This window comes from Alosa pseudoharengus, unplaced genomic scaffold (assembly GCF_046254945.1).
Source record: "Alosa pseudoharengus isolate Yale_2024_CS ecotype anadromous, Long Island Sound unplaced genomic scaffold, YU_APseudo_1.1 YU_APseudo_1.1_scf_7, whole genome shotgun sequence".
NCBI classification, from domain to species: Eukaryota; Metazoa; Chordata; class Actinopteri; order Clupeiformes; family Clupeidae; genus Alosa; species Alosa pseudoharengus.
Genome location: NW_027468859.1, coordinates 31,780,199 through 31,799,163, shown reverse-complemented (window position 1 = coordinate 31,799,163; position 18,965 = coordinate 31,780,199).

Genomic DNA, 18,965 nt, shown 5'->3' with positions numbered 1-18,965 from the left:
TCAGTGTGTTTGAAATAATTAATTCGATAATATTTTCCATCTTTGCAGAGGAAAAGTTTTGTGTAAAGGGAATTAAAGGCCTGTCTCATATAGACGCCTGTCTCTAATACTAGCCGGTGCAGTTTGGCGATTTGGGAAAATAAAAGCCCAGGCTATTATTTGGAGTTTTACGGTATGCGTCAAGCCGTTCTGGAGATATAATGCGTAAAGAATAATAGCCGAGTCCCAAATGGACGCCTGTCTCTTTTAAACGCCTGGCGTGGGTACAGGTTTGGGTTAAAGGCCGGTCTCCAATAGACGCCTGGTCTGTTTTTTAGTTCCGGGTTGTATTAAAACCCGTCAGATCGTCTGTTTAAAGCCCGTTGCAGAAAGGAGTTCCCAGTCAGCACACATACCTCTCCAAGACGCATGGAAAATAACTGAACAGCTTAATTACATCGCGTTCCATTTAGAACGTCTTATTTTGATCTTACAAACAGCGGCGGCATCTCACTGTCAATGCGTGTCGTAGTTTTACATCTACTGGAGATCTTCTTGTCTTAATTATGATCGCGTTCCATTTAGAACGTCTTAATGGGTGTGAATTAGATGCTGCACGTCGTTGCAAGCTGTCGCAAAGCATTCACCATGTCTAGTCACATTTGCAAGGTTTTAGAATGTTGCATCAAGTTGCTGTAATAGAATGTTGCAGCTCATCTCGTTGCTAATCTTTGGTGTGATTTGGGCTTGAGTATGGTGCAGACTGCGCACGTTAACGTTATGATTAGATGGCATTAAAAGACTGCGGTGAGAAAAAAGCTAGGGTTCCAAATTCTATAACTTTTTTCAATATGAGCTATGCCTATATGTCTAACTTCGTCATTGTTCAATTCATCCCTTGTGTTTAAAATTTGCGGATAGGCCTATGGTAAGCTTGTTTTTATGCTGGCAACAAAACAAAAAGGTTCGCAAACGTTATTCTTTGTTCTAAATGTACTGCCGTGGCGATAAAGAGAAAGAAGTAGGCTATGATTTGAAATGTAAGCTGACTGTTGCCAAATTTGCCAAATAAAATACAGGAGAAAGCATATGGTTCATGTTCTCTCATGCTGTTTCATTCGTGCTGAAAAGGAGGGAGAATGCAACATTACGCACGTTCCATTTTTGCATAATTACTGAACGGTTTTGGTCAGGGCTGATAATGGAACTGCATTTGACAAAGGACGATATAGGCTAGGTTGCTAGTGACAAAATATATGCTTTCAGTGTGATACGATCTCTTTGTAAATTACTTTTGATTAAAAAGTGTTTAATCTGTTCTGGCTATCCCTACTATTTGGATCTTACTGTATCTCACTCAATGAACAACACCTCAACACTAAATGCATGATGATCCGTAATTGTCATTAGATAGCCTAGTCATATAGGTAGACATTCAGTGTGTTTGAAATAATTAATTTGGTAATATTTTCCATCTTTGCAGAGGAAAAGTTTTGTGTAAAGGGAATTAAAGGCCTGTCTCATATAGACGCCTGTCTCTAATACTAGCCGGTGAAATTTGGCGATTTGGGAAAATAAAAGCCCGGGCTATTATTTGGAGTTTTACGGTAAGATATGGCTGTGACTTTTATTTTGACACACGGAAAACACTTTAACAGGATGTGTAGTTTTAGGGAGAGCCAGATTGTATGCATTAGAAGCTGAGACAGTTGGATTCACAGGTAACACCTGTGCCAGTGTTCTGATTAGCCCGGGAACTACACTGGGAGCTTAACGAGCGCAGCTGGCTTTAGGCCATTATGACATCACAGCCATTTAAGTCTAGGGGGGACAAATTAGCTTTTTAACATTTTTAATCCTCTATTTTTCAAAAAGTATAATCTTTTAAGAAAATATGAAAAAATAACTCTCTTCTCCAACTCCAGACCTACACAACGGTTATTTAAACATGTACGTTTTGCGGTTAGAGTCGCATTCATTCTTGAAAAGGTAAAAAGAAAAGGTTATAATAATAACAAGAAGCCAGGAGATTTCAAGATAGTGGATTCCTTCCACTATAATAATAATAACAAGAAGAAGAAGACTTCGGATAACAGAACAGTGCATTTTCATGCACTGTAATAATAACTAGATGTACCACAGAGCGGTACAAAATATGACCGCCGCCCAGTCCAGCACATTTTTTCCACAAAAATAAATCACGCTGAAAGGCCTATATGATTCTAACTGTCTCACTAAATTGCATTATCCACACTCAATTCTCATTGGTATCTGCTAGACAACAAGTACCAAAACATCATTTTATACAAACCCACCTCCATCTTGCTTGTTCATAATTCTGAGAAATTCTTGAATTGTGTGCATGTGTGCATGTATATGTTTATGTTATGTGTGTGGGTGTGTGTGTATGTGTGTGTGTGTGTGTGTGTGTGTGTGTGTGTGTGTGTGCCTGCGTATGTGCCTGTGCATGCAAGGGTACATATGTCTACTGTGTGAGTATGTGTCATACGTATGATTACTGTGAATGTATGTGTGTGTGTGTGTGTATCTGTTTGTGCACATGTGTGCACATGAAATGGGTTAACATGACCCCTGGAGGCAAACATACGGAAAAAAAAAGGGCCTTCCTAGGCCCTACAGTTCTCAAGATATTCACAGAGAACTGTGTCTGCCCTACCCTCCTTTCGGGGGGTCCAGTCCAGCGGGGGGGCTACAGATCAAAACGAAAAACGACGGTTCCATGCTATCCATGTGGGGTTACATGCCCACCAAGTTTTGTGTACCCCGGTCTTTCAGTGTCCCAGGAATCCCTGTTGGTGTACGTCACTAAATGTACACATAAATTATTTTATTGTAAAGCCCCCCATGAACGAAAGTACACAAAACTTGGCATGCATTAGGAGGGTGTCATAATGATCCTACACTTTTATTTTCGTGCAGTTTTGACCTTGTCAGCCAGAGATATTGTGATGAAAACACCTGATTTTTTGCTTTTTAATTTTTAACTAGGTGGCGCTATACATGAAATAAGTGGTAATGGGATGGGTTGACATGCCCCCTTAAGACCAACATACATAAAAAAGGTGGACCTCCTAGGCCCTACGGTTCTCGAGATATTCACAGAAAACTTTCTCCGGCCACCTACAGGCCAGTTGGTGTATAGTAACATAAATGAATTTATTGTGTGGCCCCCCATGAACGGAATTCCACAAAACTTGGCGTGCATACAGAGGGTGTCATAATGATCCTACACTTCCAATTTCGTGCAGTTTTGACTATGTTAGGTCACAGATACCTGCGATTACAACACCTCATTTTTACTTTTTTGTGTTTAACTAGGTGGCGCTATACATGAAATGAGTGGTTATGTAATGGGTTGACATGGCCCCTTGAGATCAACATACAAAAAAGAAATGGTCCTCTTAAACCCTACGGTTCTCGAGATATTCACAGAAAACTGTGTCTGCCCTACCCTCCTTTCGGGGGGTCCAGTCCAGCGGGGGGGCTACAGATCAAAACGAAAAACGATGGTTCCATGCTATCCATGTGGGGTTACATGCCCACCAAGTTTCGTGTACCCCGGTCTTTCAGTGTCCCGGGAATCATTGACAGAAATTTGGGCATGCGAAAAAAAAAAAAAAAAAAAAAAATTCTGACTAAACCTATATGACCGCCGCTTCGCTGTCGGATTTCAGTAGAGGGTATGCATCCCCTCTAAAAAACTAGCAATGAAATGATTGCTTCCTCAGTGCCCACTGAGATCCACAGGAAGAATCAGGACAAGGTAATTTAAAATATACAAAATATATAGTTCTTTCATTTACTGTCATCAATTTTGGTCAATGATTCCCGGGTCACTGAAACACCAAACAAACACACACACACACACACACACACCTTTAGCACCCTAACACACGCACACACACACACACACACACACATGAATGCACACACATAAACACACACACACAGGCATGCATATGCATGTGCGCATGCACACAAACATAAACACACACACACATACACAAAAGCAAACTCACATATGCACACACTCATTTACATGCACATGACTTGCAGGAGTAGTAGATGGAGACAAATTGACAAGCGTGATTTATTTTTTTGCAGAGAGAATCTCTGAAATGTCAATTGTAAACACTAAGGTGAAATGTGTTGAAACTGGCATGCCACCAGAACAGAAGTTTATCGGTTTATCGTAAAATAAAGTCTCCAGTCTTGTAAATTCACAACATCCATAACGTCACATCCAATGCCCCATTAAAGGTTTTAGAAAGAAAGAGGAACAATTTGTTCATCATACTTAACATTGATATAATTAAGCTTTACATAGACACTTTGGACATTATAAGCAAGAACCTTACAAATGTAAGGAGCTGTGCTCTTAAAGGCAAGCTGAGCATACACATTGCTCTACCATTCCCTTCCCTTGTCAATCTGGAATTTGTCAAATGATAACAATTTGTTGGAACCTTGGCTCCATTTATCCCCTTTTTAAACATGTATAATATTGCCATGTAAAAAAAAATCTTTCTGTATGGTTGCACACCATATTTATGATGTAAAAATAGTGTAATTCTCCATCAAAATCAATCAGATCAGTTACAAACAATAAAATATATACACCTAAATTTACTTTTTTTTCCATGGTAAGGATGACATTTGCATAGCCTAATGTTTTGTGCATAGTTGCTGTTAAAATGCCCACTAGCACTGGGAATTGAAATACTTTAACACAGGCATATATTTAGCTTATTATCAATAGCTGTAGTTTTATTGCTTCTAGGCATAATTCCAATTGCAGATGGTTTGCCATAACTTTAAATGTTTAAACGGCTTACCATGGATGCACACACAATGGCAAAGTAGCCTAATAAATCTTTCCTCTGCTTTCAAGTTTATTCAGTGGGTGCAGATGGCTTGCCATATCTTTAAATGTTAAAACGGCTTTGCTTTGGAACTGCCGGGTCATGGACAACAGTAATTGCAAGAAGTCTTATCTATGGAGTCAGTTTTCACATTTATCCAGTGTGTTCTCAAATGCTTCGATAAATGTTATGTCTTCCCCCTTAAAACGCAATCATTTTTTATGATTGATGCATGATGTCCAATGTAGTGAATACATGGTTTATCAATATTTACAGCTTAAAAATAAAGCAATTCTAATATGTTACTTCAACATGGGAGGTCAACATATTTGGACTTTTGTTGGCCATCTTGGATTTTTGGTTATGGCTATGGTGTTAAGCAGTAGTGTCTACTGAAGTGCCTGATATGCAGTTACACCAAAGTCCTTTTAGGCAAGTCCCTCCACTCGGCGGCCATATTGCAACGCTTTTTGGGGACTTACTGGGCATCTATTTCAGCAGAAATGCGCATGCACAAGGCTTCACAACACCAACCTTGCTCCAGCTGCGAGATGATTGGAACAATGACAAGGACATTTGATCATCTGGTGGCCGACCACCAGATAACGCACCGCAATTCTTCCCTCCTATTCCTGATGGCAATTACAGGTGCGCGAATTGCGCGCAATGTAACTTTACATATAAATGTAAAACCTTCAACCATCCACATACAGGAAAGGCACACAAAATAAAGGGAGTCATAACGTGCAATACAAAAAATGTAATATATATGATCAAATGTCCTTGTGGTCTAGCCTATATTGGAAAGACAACACGATGCCTCAAAACACGTATTGCTGAACATAGAAGCAGTATAAGGCTCAAAGATGAAAAGAATCCAGTGGCAGTCCATTTTAATACAGTAAAACACAATCTCGCAACCCTTAAGTATATCGGAATCGTACAGGTCACTATTCCTAGACGGGGTGGTGATGTCAACAACTTACTCCTAAAAAGAGAGGCTTTACACCTTAAACACTATGTCACCAAAGGGGCTTAATATGTATTTTGATCTCAAGCCTTTTCTGTGATTTTCCTTTTTGGATGATGACTATGTATGATGACTATGTATTGTTCTGTATTTTGTATTTACTCATGTATATATATGTGTATATTTGTATCCATATATTTGTCTTTGCCATTATGACTTTGCACATAGGCCTATGCTGATTGATACAATATTTGATTGATACAGCTTTTTTCTTTATTATTGACACATAGGCCGAGCTGCCTGTCAGTCATGATGATTAGCACCCTTGGGTGCCCTGCCTAGGCGGGTGCTGAATGAATGGTCATGTGATATAGGCCACACTCTTCCTGTTACCCACATGCCTGACGAAGATCCAAGGGGATCGAAACGTTGCTTTTTAATTTGATATAGACTTGTAGTCAAGACCGCCTAAACCGAGACCAAGACACTACCAAGACCAGAGGGTATCAAGACCGAGACCAAGACGAGACCAAGGCCAAGACAGACTGAGTCAAGACCAAGACAAAGTCGAGACGAGACCGAGACCAAAAAAAAAAAAAAAAACAGCTAGTGAGCTAGTGTTACACCATAACTTGCATCAACTGAATAGGAGCAGCGTACTGGGGTAAGAGGTTCAGTCCCAGTTTAAATTCAATTTAAGAAAGTATTATTTCAACTACAGACAGAACAATGCAGAGACAGAGCATGTCATGAATGTGACTGTGAGCTCACTCACTGTAAATGTTTTCGTAGACTGGTTTTGGTGAGAGAGACTGCAAAACTTGCATTTTGCAGAATGCTTCTTTCTTGCCCCTGGACTGCAAATTTCTTTATGTTCCGTGAGTGCAAATTTAATGATGCCGGAATTCGCTGACATTATTATTACTAGGTCTGACTGTGACTGACAGCTACGATGTAAACCTAACGTTTCACGCTGGCTACACTTGCGTCTTTTGATTGAATGAGCGCCAGTTTCTTAATCACAACAAAATACATGTACAGTATGTCATTGATTGGTTGCATTTGAAAGGTTACATTTGAAGGGCATGAAAGGCAAAATAATTTAATGTTGCATTATCGAATGTTATGTTTTGTATCATGGACATTATTTGTTGCGTGTTGTCACGATACCAAAATTATGACTTCGATACGATACCAGCCATAAATATCACGATGCTCGATACTGAAATGATCCTACAAGAAAATCCTAAGATCTCTGGAAAAGAAAAGACTCATACCTCCTCCTAGTGTATTGAGTCATTGTTGAATTTGGTGCACTTTTGTAATGTGGGTTCTAAACTTCTGAACTTCCTACATAATTGGGGGCCTAGCAGCGAAGCTGCGAAGGCACCCATTGTTTTAGTAGTTTTTCCTATTATTATTATTGGGGGCCTAGCAGCGAAGCTGCGAAGGCACCCATTGAGTTAGTAGTTTTTCCTATTATTATTATTATTGGGGGCCTAGCAGCGAAGCTGCGAAGGCACCCATTGAGTTAGTAGTTTTTCCTATTATTATTATTATTATTATTACACTTCTGCCATTGGAGTCTATGGCAGCCCATAGAACGCCTGGCTAAAAAGTTCAGATTTTTTGCCAGAAAGTTTCGGGACACTCCACTGACCACTAACGCTAATTTACAGATCTCTAAACCCAGCCATCTAGCGCCACCAACAGGTCAAAGTTTGGCCGAAAGTTGAAAAGCTGGGTTGAAAGGTATTCACAAGTCATTATTATTATGAAATTTAGCGCCCTGATTCAGGACCGTCCCATGATCACTCTCACCAATATACAGAACTCTATGCCGAACACCCTAGCGCCACCAATAGGTCGAATCTGGACTCACATTTACGCATGTAACAATTGAACGGTGTGTTCGATTTTCACAAATTAAGCACCGTTGGAATCCCTGGACTGACTTGAGTTGATTGACCCCTATTACGTCACTTTCGGCCATACTGGACCTCCGCCATATTGGATTTAGTTCAAACTCTACGAAAAGTTTCAGCGGTTACAAATTTCCTCCGATTTTCACGAAACTTGTTAGAGATGATCTTCTGTCCGGGCCGAACAAACGATACTGGTCAGATTTTTCAATTTCATTTTTATTTGCCCGTGACAGCCAATCAAATATTGTGACGAAGCCGCCAAACAGGGAGTGGACAAACATCTAGGTGACGCTTTGAGTTAATATAACAAAACTCGAGACCATTAGTCAGGACACTGTCCCAATCACTCACACCAATTTTCGTGCATATACATTGAACACACTAGCGCCACCACCAGTTCAATGCTGGACATGCGTTCATGCGCGTGATCCTTGACTCTTTTGTCTGATTTTCACAATTGAGGTAGTGTCTGAATCCTTGGACCATACAGAGTTCATCGACCCCTAACCTATCACTTTCCGCCATATTGGACCTCCGCCATATTGGATTTAGTCCAAACTCTACGAAAAGTTTCAGCGGTTACAAATTTCATCCGATTTTCACAGAACTTGTCGGAGATGATCTTCAGACCGAGCCGCACAAACGATACTTGTCAGATTTTTTAATTTCATTTTTGTTTGCCCGTGACAGCCAATCAAATATGGCGATGAAGACACCAAACAGGAAGTGGGCTAACATCTCGGCTATGCTTTAATGTATGAAGTCCAAACTTGGTACAGGGACTTGGTATCTGATTGTGAGGACGCACTAGGAAATTGGCATCATGTGGCCTCTATAGGGGGCGCTGTAATACAGGAAATGAGCTTGTATCTCAGCAACGCTTTGGTGTACAAACTCCAAACTTGGTATAAGGACCTGTTACCTGATTATGATGACACACTAGGAAATTGGAATCATTTGGCCTCTATAGGGGGCGCTGCAATACAGGAAGTGAGCTCCTATCTTAGCAGCACTTTGATGTATGAAGTCCTAATTTGGTACAGGGACTTGGTACCTGATTGTGAGGACACAGTAGGAAATTGGCATCATTTGGCCTCTATAGGGGGCACTGTAATACAGGAAGTGAGCTCGTATCTCAGCAACACTTCGGTGTATGAAGTCCAAACTTGGTACAGGGACATATTAGCTGATTGTGAGGACATGAAGGAAAGTGGTCTCATTTGGCCTCTAGGGATGCTGTAATAATGAAAGTGAGCTCACATCTCAGCAACACTTTGCTGTATGAAGTCCAAACTTGGTAGAGGGACATGGTAGCTGATTGTGAGAACACACAAAGACATTGGTGTAATTTGTCATCTTGCTGCTGAGTGCTTGCTCTGCGCTCTGCTCTATAGCGCTCTGCTAGGCCCCCGCATTGCTGCTTGCAGCTATATTTATTATTATTATTATTATTATTATAACGAAACGCTCATTTGCCATTCAACCGTACAGTAAAAAGTTGAGAAATTCGGCACATTGATTCGGTTCAGTCATATCTTTAATTTATCAAAGTTTCAAGTCTGCACTTTGAGTGCTCTAGCGCCACCAACATTTCAAATTTTTTATTACATCTATGCACATAACGTTTGAACGGTACACCACATTTTGAACATTAAGGTATATTTGGAATCCTTGGATGAGACCGAACTCAACGCAGATGTGAATTTATGAGGTAAACGTAATTGATCAGGCTGCCATATTGGATTTAATCAAAAACACCTAAAAGGCATCAAAGTTCGCAAAGTTTGTCCGATTTTCACGAAACTTGACGCAGATGATCTTCAGACTATGACTCACAAATGTTATTGCTTTTCGGAGCCATATTCAAAACCCATCGCCCGTCGTGACCAATCAAGTTTGGCGGCGAAGCCGCCAAACAGGAATTGAAGTGATCTCAGCAAGGCTTTCGCGTATCAACACCAAACTCAGTACAGGGTCTCAGGACTCAATTAGGAGGAGGCTAAATAAATTTGATGACTTTTGACCTATAGGTGGCGCTATAATTACCAAAATTACGTTTTGGCCTGTAACGAGTCATGTGTTTGGAATTAAAGCATATTAGTGATATCTGTTAATACCTTGAGAGGTCCTTAGGCCGAAACATGCCAACATGTGACGTCAACATAATTCATTCGACCGCCATATTGGATGTCATCAAAAACACTTAAAAGGCACCAAAGGTCAGAAAGTTTCTCCGATTTTCACGAAACTTGACGCAGATGATCGTCAGACCATGACTCATAAACGCATTGCTTTTTGGAGACATATTCAAAACCGGTTGCCTGTGACGACCAATCAAGTTTGGCGGCGAAGCCGCCTAACAGGAAGCGAAGTAATATCTCAGTAAAGCTTTAACGTATCAACACCAAACTCAGTAGAGGGCCTCAGGACCCAATTAGGAGGAGGCTCAATACATTTGATGACTTTTGACCTATAGGTGGCGCTATAATTACCAAAATTACGTTTTGGCCTGTAACGAGTCATGTGTTTGGAATTAAAGCATATTAGTGATATCTGTTAATACCTTGAGAGGTCCTTAGGCCGAAACATGCCAACATGTGACGTCAACATAATTCATTCGACCGCCATATTGGATGTCATCAAAAACACTTAAAAGGCATCAAAGGTCACAAAGTTCCTCCGATTTTCACGAAACTTGACGCAGATGATCGTCAGACCATGACTCATAAACGCATTGCTTTTTGGAGACATATTCAAAACCGGTTGCCTGTGACGACCAATCACGTTTGGCGGCAAAGCCGCCAAACAGGAAGTGAAGTGATCTCAGCAAGGCTTTTGCGTATCAACACCAAACTCAGTAGAGGGCCTCAGGACCCAATTAGGAGGAGGCTCAATACATTTGATGACTTTTGACCTATAGGTGGCGCTATAATCACATGAAGTGGGCTCATATTTCAGCAATGCTTTCACATATTGAAACCAAACTTAGTATATGGACTTGGGACCTCATCCTGAGGACAGACAATAATTTTAGCAACCTTTGACCACTAGGGGTGCTATAATTTGCAACACTTTCTCGTATTAACACCAAACTTGGTATATGGACTCGTGACTACAACCTGAGGACGCACAATAAATGTGGTGACTTTTGACCACTAGGGGTGCTATAATTATCAACACTTTCTCGTATCGACACCAAACTTGGTATGTGGACTCGTGACTACAACCTGACTATGCACAATACATTTGGTGATGTTTGAGGTATGCATATGTATGGGGGGTTATTGGGGTGTGTGGGAGAGGAAGTTTATCTTTGTATATGTGTGTGTGTGGGACGGGTGGTTAATTGGGTGTGTGTATAATGTAGCAACATTGGGTTGCCATGACAACTCCTGCTCAACTGCTTGGCCCCCACATTGCTGCTTGCAGCTATATTTGGGGGCCAAGCAGCGAAGCTGCGAAGCCCCATTGTGTTTCTATGATTTCTTACTATTATTATTATTATTTAACATCTTTCTTCCGCCATTGGAGTCTATGGCAGCCCATAGAACCGTCTTGTAAAAAGTTGTGAAATTTGGCACACCGATTGGGGACAGTCCAATGATTAATTTCACCAAGTTTCATGCCGGCACCTCGAGCACTCTAGCGCCACCAACAGGCCAAAGTTGGACGTGCGTTCACGTACGTAACTTTTGACCCGTAGGGCCAATTGTCAAAAATGAGGTATCGTTGGAATCCTTGGACCAAGCCGAGTTCAACGCACCCTATGACGTCATTTTCCGCCATGATGGATTTTTCGCCATATTGGATTTTAGTGAAAGTGAAACTAAAACTTCACAGGTCACAAATTTTGTCCGATCGACACCAAACTTGACATACATGTTCTTCAGACCAAGCCTCACAAAAGTTGTGGTGTTTTGTCTCCGGAACTAAAACCGTTCATCCATAATATCCAATCGAAATTTGCGGCGAAGCCGCCAAACAGGAAGTGAGCTGATATCTCAGCAACCCATTGATCTATTATAAGCAAACTAAGTACATGGAGTCAGGACCCAATCAGGGGGACGCTCAAGAAATCTGGTGACCTTTGACCTCTAGGGGGCGCTGTAATTAAGAAACATGCCTTTTGGCATGTAACTGCAGTTGTGCTTAGAATTAAAACACACTAGTGGTGTCTGGTAGTACTGTTGGAGGTCCTTAGGCCGACCCAAGCCAATTTGTGATGTCATCGTTATTGATTCGGCCGCCATATTGGATTTAATCAAAAACACGTACAAGTTTCCGCAGGTCACAAATTTCAGCGTATCCTCACCAAAATTGTCAGAGACCATCTTCAGACCATGCCTGATGAGTGCATTGCTTTCTGGAACAATTGACAAAAGCATTGGTCTGTAACAGCCTATCGAAATTTGCGGCGAAGCCGCCAAACAGGAAGTGAGCCCATATATCAGCATCCCTTTCATGTATCATAACCAAACGTAGTATATGGACTACTGACCCCATCAGGACGATGCTCAAAAAATCTGGTGACCTTTGACCTCTAGGGGGCTCTGTAATTGGCAAAAATGTATTTTGGCCTGTAGTTGCTGCATTATTCTGCAATGGAGGTCAATGGCAGCCCATAGAACCATCTGGTTCATCCTGATGATGCACAAATAATTTGGTGACCTTTGACCTCTATTGGGGCATTGAAATCACAGCAAGCATGATCATATCTCAATCGATCTTTTATTTTTGATGTGAAACTGTTGACAGCGAGTTCCATTCAGTTAATTCAATGCGTGCGTGCAAGGGTGTGGCGGGGTGGGACGGGGTGGGACGGGCAGGGGCGGGCAGGGGCGATTGCAGTGGTGGGTTGGCTGGGTGAGGGGGCGGCGACACTCAGCCCTGGTTCAGCCACACAAAATCAGTTATGTTTTGATGTGAAACTTGACCTTGTAACTCAGCCAATCTTGGGTTGTTTGACATGGAACTTGTTGTGACTGCTTAATGCTATATGCCTGATGCCACGGCATTGAGTTGCATGGCAAATCTGGACTTCTGGACTGCTGAACTGCCTGCTTGGCCCCCTCATTGCTGCTTGCAGCTATATTTATTAGGGGTCCGAGCAGCGTAGCTGCAGGAACCCTATTGTTTCTGTACCGTTCATTTTTTGGCCAAAATTCTGTAAAAGTCATACTGCAGCCTAAACCGTAACTCCAAAACTCTTGAAATTTTCAGGTATGGTTACCAGTACCCCCCTCTACCCATAACCCAAAATTTGGGGTACTGCACCCAAAGGTGGCGCTATTGAAAAAAAAAGTTAATTATGCTTATTTCTCCTTACCAGATTCACCTAGACTCAAAATTATTTCAGAATATTAATCTCTAAACTCAGATGCATCTTTTTGGCCCTGGTCTTATGGTCTACAAATGTTTACTTTTTCCACAATTTCATGGAAAAGCCAAACATTATAAAAAGTTTCACACTCTTCAAAAATAATCGAATCTTCACCAAAATTCTCACAGACAATGTTTAGACCAAGCCTCACAAAAGTTATCGCTCAGAATTTTGATATTTTGTTCCATTTCAGAGATATAGGCCAATAAAGTTAGACCACTTAGGCCTTTTTTCCTAGATCACCTATATTCCTATAAACCGTAAGTCCTAGAAACTTGACATTTTCAAGTATTGTTACCAGTACCCCCCACTACCCATAACCCAAATTTGGGGTACTGCACCCAAAGGTGGCGCTCTTGTCAAAAACGCTTATTTCTCCTTACCAGATTCACCTAGACTCAAAATTATTTCATCATATTAATCTCTACATTCAGATGCATCTTTTTCACCCTGGTCTTATGCTCTAAAAATGTTTACTTTTGCCACAATTTCAGAGAAAAGCCAAACATCATAAAAAGTTTCACAGGCTTCAAAAATTATCAAATCTTCAACAAAATTCTCACAGACAATGTTTAGACAAAGCCTCACAAAAGTTATCAAAAGAATTTGGATACGTTGTTCCATTTCAGAGATATAGGCCAATAAAGTTCGACCACTCAGCCCATTTCTCCTATATCACCTATATTCCTATATGAGTAATTTTTTTTTCTTGGATAACAACCATACAAACATCATTAGGTGGATACCATTAACAGTGCACATTTTCAGATATGTACTCTTTTTTATAAAGCCCTTAATTCTATTGTCAAATGTATGCTAGGAATTTTCTTGATGTTGTGTGTTTGCCAACACACATTTTCACCATTTGAATGTGACTGCTCAATGTGTATGATTGTCAGTGGCTGAGTGGGATAATGCCTAGTGCTGGTGTTTGTTAGGTTGAGAGTTCGAATCCTGCTAGAGCTTTAGGCTCAAGATGCACATGCTATTGGTTATTGAAGATTCACACTATTGAACAGCACCTGAATGACATCAGACAATTAACATTCACACTCATTAGTTGCCAAGAATCAGAATGCCGACACACTCTATGACATATAGGGGAACTTCTTTGTTTACTATTTTTCCTTCATCATTAAGTCTATCATATTTATATTTCATCCATTACTGTTCTTCTCTATAAATGTCGAATTGCCCCAGAATATCCAAAAGTTTTCAGGTGTACTCTTTCAGGAAAGCCCTTCATTTTATTGTCAAATGTATACTTGGAGTTTTTCTTGTGTGTTTACCAACACACATTTTCACCATTTGAATGTGACTGCTGAATGTGTATGATTGTCAGTGGCAGAGTGGGATAATGCCTAGTGCTGGTGTTTGTTAGGTTGAGAGTTCGAATCCTGCTAGAGCTTTAGGCTCAAGATGCACATGCTATTGGTTATTGAAGATTCACACTATTGAACAGCACCTGAATGACATCAGACAATTAACATTCACACTCATTAGTTGCCAAGAATCAGAATGCCGACACACTCTATGACATATAGGGGAACTTCTTTGTTTACTATTTTTCCTTCATCATTAAGTCTATCATATTTATATTTCATCCATTACTGTTCTTCTCTATAAATGTCTAATTGCCCCAGAATATCCAAAAGTTTTCAGTTTTCAGTTTACCAACACACATTTTCACCATGTGAATGTGACTACCCAGTATGTAGGATTGTCAGTGGCTCAGTGGGATAATGCCTAGTGCTGGTGTTTGTTAGGTTGAGGGTTCGAATCCCCGGTAGTGCTTTAGGCTCTAGCTCGAATACTATTGGTTATTGAAGATTCACACCATTGAACAGCACCTGAATGACATCAGGCAATCAACATTCACACTCATCAGTTGCCAAGAATCAGAATGCCGAGACACTCTATGACATTCAGGGGAACTTCTTTGTTTACTATTTTTCCTTCATCATTAAGTCTATCATATTTATATTTAATCTATTAGTGTTCATCTCTACAAATGTCTAATCGCCCCTCCATGCTTGGAGTTTTTCTTGTGTGTTTACCAATACACATTTTCACCATGTGAATGTGACTGGCCAACATGTAGGATTGACAGTGGCTCAGTGGGATAATGCCTTGTACTGGTGATCCTTAGGTTGAGAGTTCAAATCCCACTTGAAGCATTAGTGAGTTGTGGATGTTAGCATACTACAATAGAATGCTGTTGGGTTGTGGAGGATAACACACTATAACATTACAGCTACTTGTCAATATGGACTTGTAGTGCAAGGCAAGTATTACTGTATAATTATAAGCTGTAGCCTATAATTATTTGTTATTCTTATAATATTTGTCATTTCTTATACATATTTAGTCGGCTCTTCCACTTGACAGAACAACTCCATATCGGTTAAGGATGTCACGCATGAAACAATGCTGCAGAAACATGAAAATACGACTTTGAGTTTAGTAGGCTATAATTTTCAGTTCCTGTTTATCTATTGCACAATGGGTAATAATTTAAAGGAATCATGTTGCAGTCTTGTAAATAGTGACCCTGCAAGATCCCTAGTCATTGCAAAATCATAGTCTGTGACTTAAAACTCTACTACTTGTCTTTAGATGTGAGAGGGTCTGAGACTGTAGTCTTTCAAAAATCTTTTCCAAATCTTTGCAAATCTTTCCAAAGTTTACCCGCTGGGAAACCCTGTAGCTCCGGAGCAGGGGCTCAGACCAGGATAAATTGTTTGCTCGCCCTCAGTTCGCTCTTTTGTTCATCTCAACCCAGCACTCCAGTGTGTCCTGCTCTGTGTGCGTCTTTGAGTTAACGTAAGTCATCACTTTAATCACCCTCACTATGACTTTTGTGATGTTTATCAGTTTGTAGAGTAGCTCTGCCATCATGTGTAAAGTTAAGGTCTTTGTTTGTTGGTTTGGTGTGTTGGAGTCCCATGTGAGAGATGATTAGGTGATGTTGGTTGACTTGGGATGTCAAGTATTGTTTAGTTGTACCTTATATAGCCATATGATTTCAGTTTATTGTTCAAATGTCAATTGGTTTGTTTGTGAGTTGGGATCTGTACTGATTTACCCCATTTCACTGATTACTCCATTTTCTGTTTGTTTCCTCTTTGATGCAGCACACATACAAGTAAAGAACAAAAGAACAGATGAATTGAAACTCAAATAAAGTTAACTTGTGTTGCACCGAAACCTGCCATCTCCGTGTCATCACTCCATACCATTGAGCCTTCTGAGTCACACCATTGAACAGCACCTGAATGACATCAGGCAATTAACATTCACACTCATTACACACTGCTGGTGTTTGTTAGGTTGAGAGTTCGAATCCTGCTAGAGCTTGAAGCTCAAGATGCACATGCTATTGGTTATTGAAGATTGACACCATTGAACAGCACCTGAATGACATCAGGCAATTAACATTCACACTCATTAGTTGCCAAGAATCAGACACACTCTATGACATATAGGGGAACTTCTTTGTTTACTATTTTTCCTTCATCATTAAGTCTATCATATTTATATTTCATCCATTACTGTTCTTCTCTATAAATGTCTAATTGCCCCAGAATATCCAAAAGTTTTCAGGTGTACTCTTTCAGGAAAGCCCTTCATTTTATTGTCAAATGTATACTTGGAGTTTTTCTTGTGTGTTTACCAACACACATTTTCACCATTTGAATGTGACTGCTGAATGTGTATGATTGCCAGTGGCAGAGTGGGATAATGTCTAGTGCTGGTGTTTGTTAGGTTGAGAGTTCGAATCCTGCTAGAGCTTTAGGCTCAAGATGCACATGCTATTGGTTATTGAAGAGTCACACCATTGAACAGCACCTGAATGACATCAGGCAATCAACATTCACACTCATTAGTTGCCAAGAATCAGAATGCCGACACATTCGAAGACATATAGGGGAACTTCTTTGTTTACTATTTTTCCTTCATCATTAAGTCTATCATATTTATATTTCATCCATTACTGTTCTTCTCTACAAATGTCTAATTGTCACAGAATTTCCAAACGTTTTCAGGTGTTCTCTTTCAGGAAAGCCCTTCATTTTATTGTCAAATGTATACTTGGAGTTTTTCTTGTGTGTTTACCAATACACATTTTCACCATGTGAATGTGACTGGCAAAGATGTAGGATTGACAGTGGCTTAGTGGGATAATGCCGTGTACTGGTCATCCTTATGTTGAGTGTTCAAATCCCACCTGAAGCATTAGTGTTAAAATACTGTTGGGTTGTGGAGGTTAGCATACTAGAATAGAATGCTGTTGGGTTGTGGAGGTTAGCACACTATAACATTACAGCATTACAGCTACTTGTCAATATGGACTTGTAGTGCAAGGCAAGTATAACTGTATAATTATACGCTGTTTATCTTATTGACTCCGACACAGAACCCACCACCACAAATACAATTCAATTCTGTGGGAAACACTGCCTTCCATTATCAAACCCTTCATCTTATCCACAACAAATAAATAGTCCTGTAGAATCAAGTATTGTTAGAATACTGTTGGGTTGTGGAGGTTAGCACACTATAATTTTACAGCACAGGGTAATCCTAATTTTATGCATCAAATTTATTCCAATCCAACTCAAAAGTTTTGAACGACACAAAGTGAAGGTTTTATCCAGATCAAAACCAAGAATAGATTGTGATCTAATCCAATTTCAGGATCCTTGTTTCCCTTTGAACAACCCATTTTCAAGATTTGATCCAATCCGATAGCTGAAATCCGGTAACTGAAATCCGATAACCGAAATCCGATCACGTTTCTTTTGAACAATTGTGCCCAAACAATCAAAGCATATGTAAAACTAAAAAGCTATGCCATCATGTTCGTTTTGCTCGGACCCCGTAAATCACCGCTTGCGGTTATATTTATTATTATTACACATCTTTCCGCTGTCATTGAAGTCTATGGCAGCCCATAGAACCGTACAGTAAAAAGTTGTGAAATTTGGCACATTGATTCGGGACAGTATAAAAATTAATTTGAGCAAGTTTTATGCCTGAACCACAGAGAGTCTAGCGCCACCAATGGGTCAAAGTTGACATTGCATCCATGCAATTAACTTTTGAACCGTATGCCCGATTTTGAATATCGCAATATCTTTGGAAGTCTTGGATGAGGCCGAACTCAACGCACCCCATGACGTCAATTTCCGCCATGTTGGATCTTCCGCCATATTGTATTTCATCAAAAACACTTAAAAGGCATCAAAGTTCGCAAAGTTTGTCCGATTTTCACGAAACTTGACGCAGATGATCGTCAGACCATGACTCATAAACGCATTGCTTTTTGGAGACATATTCAAAACCGGTTGCCTGTGACGACCAATCAAGTTTGGCGGCGAAGCCGCCAAACAGGAAGTGAAGTGATATCTCAGCAAGGCTTTCGCGTATCAACACCAAACTCAGTACAGGGTCTCAGTACCCAATTAGGAGGAGGCTCAATAAATTTGATGACTTTTGACCTATAGGTGGCGCTATAATTAGCAAAATTATGTTTTAGCCTGTAACGGGTCATGTGTTTAGAATTAAAGCATATTAGTGATATCTGTTAATACCTTGAGAGGTCCTTAGGCCGAAACATGCCAACATGTGACGTCAACATAATTTATTCGACCGCCATATTGGATGTCATCAAAAACACTTAAAAGGCATCAAAGGTCAGAAAGTTTCTCCGATTTTCACGAAACTTGACGCAGATGATCGTCAGACCATGACTCATAAACGCATTGCTTTTTGGAGACATATTCAAAACCGGTTGCCTGAGACGACCAATCAAGTTTGGCGGCGAA